Below are 2,116 nucleotides of genomic sequence, written 5' to 3' on the forward strand. Positions count from 1 at the left end.
AGTAATCCTATTGTAAAAGACTAACTTTATTTCCCTTCATCCTATCCCACACCCCATTTATTATAAGTTCTCCTTTGACCCTGTCCCTTTTCATAAGTGTTTGCTTCTAACTACCCTCTCCCCCAATCTGCCCTCCCTTCTATCATCCCCCTTCTTATCCTCTTTCCCCCCTACTTTCCTGCAGGGTAAGAAACCCAACTGAATGTACATTTTATTCCCACCTAAAGCCAAATCCAGTGAGAATAAGTTTGACTCAATCCCTTTCAACTTTCTGCTCTTTCCCTCAATTGTAACAGCTTTCTCTTGAGCCTTTAATGTGAGATAATTTACCCTGTTCTATTTCTCCCTTTCTCCTTCTTGCAATATATTCCTCTCTCACCTCTTAACTTTATTTTTCATATATCATCCATTCATATTTAGCTCACTCTGTGCCATGTCTATGTATGCATGTACATACACACACACATATATATACACACACACCTATACACACAAATATATTTGTGTATATATATATATATATATATATATATATATATATATATATATATATACACACACAAAGGGAATATATATATTCCCTTAAACTACCCTTATACTGAGAAAAGTCTCATGAGTTACAAATATCATCTTTCCATGTAGGAATGTAAATAGTTCAACTTTAATAACTTCCTCATGATTTCTTTGTCCTGTTTACCTTTTCATGCTTCTCTCTTTTTTTTTTGTGGTTACTGGTCTGGCTTTTAAGAAGTAAGGAGTTGAAGAACTGAGTGATGCTACAATGGCAGAAGAAGTAGGCTGGATGGAGAAGTCTTAAATGGGACTAACTTTAAGTGGAAGGTGTACAGGGTTCTTTAAATGTTAAGGCAGGGGAGGAGAGAAATAAGGGGAAAATAAAATGATAGGGGAGGAGAGGCAGCATGGGTTATGTACTCAAAGGGGGAGGTATAAGGCAGAAAGCTAGCAGGAGAGGGCTCAAAAGGGAGCTTCCCAGGAAGTGCAAGCGGCCATCAGGGCCTGTTTCAGTTGCTCATAAATGACAAACATCACTACATTCCAGGAGCTCACACAGAGGCAGGAAGGCTTGAACCCTTTGTAGAAGGTTTGGGGTCCCTCCTTTCAAAGCATGGTGAGGGCTCTGTGGCCAGGACTAGCATACTGGCCCGCAGCAGAGTTCATATATCTTGTGTTGACCACATTAACATTGGAAGCAATGATGATGGTGCAGAAGCCAGCCTCAAAGGCTGATGTGAAGTGGCATTTAAGGTCATCATTCATGAGGTGGGCCTTCAGGAGGGCATCTTTGAAGGCCCTCTTCTCTGGTGATAGTCTTATAGGCATCCACTGTACCCTGGTATCTCCAGATGCTACCTGCACAAGCCTGGGCCTGGAAATGTACCTTCACCACATCTGCTTGTTGGGCTACACCCACTGCCAGAGACCCTGTGGTGCAGTCTGCCAGGAGGCAGCTCCCAATGCCTGCATGATCAGATCCCTTAGTATAGAACTGCTTGACAGAGTCACAGAGGACAATGTGAACAGAGGCAAAACTCATCTGGCATTGCAATCCAGCCACCAGCCCATTGTACAGACTGCCAGGGCCCTCATTTTTGACTGTAGTCAGAATGGTGCCCATGATATTCTGATACTGGGAAGTGGCAGAAGAAGCTCAGATAGTACTCTGGCTCTCTCCTTGTATCTGCAGTCAGACTTTGGCTGTGTCCAAGGGGAAGGTGATGAGGTCAGCAATGCAGGCAGCAGTGCCAGCCCCAAGGAACTTTACAGTGGCTGTTGGGGGCATATCTGCAGGCTTAAATCCAAACATGATCAGATGCTGGCTTTCTGCTACTTCACTGGAGGAAGAGCTAAAATAGAAAGATAACCTCTACTGATTGAGCAAGATGAGATAGAGGAAATCTGCTGGAGTCCTGATCTGGAGGGTCTCATGATAATGGCACCTTGATCAAGCTTCTGTAAAGGTGTCCCACTCTTCAAAGTTGCTCATGGCAACCATGGCCCATTTCCCTTGATTTTTCTTTTTTTTCCCAACTTTTATTTTCTTTAAATTAATTTGTTTCCTATTAGTTTACAGGATTCAATTCCACATTCCTTGAGT

At 42.8% G+C, this 2,116-nt stretch overlaps 1 pseudogene; it reads right to left on the reverse strand.

The window, feature by feature from the left end:
* Nucleotides 1-975: 975 nt before the first annotated feature.
* LOC138171784 (dicarboxylate carrier SLC25A8 pseudogene) lies at nucleotides 976-1,825 on the reverse strand (annotated as a pseudogene).
* Nucleotides 1,826-2,116: the final 291 nt, after the last annotated feature.

Source organism: Petaurus breviceps, unplaced genomic scaffold (assembly GCF_028583685.1).
Source record: "Petaurus breviceps papuanus isolate PSGF00001 unplaced genomic scaffold, PetGlider_PUasm1.0 47, whole genome shotgun sequence".
Lineage (NCBI taxonomy): Eukaryota > Metazoa > Chordata > Mammalia > Diprotodontia > Petauridae > Petaurus > Petaurus breviceps.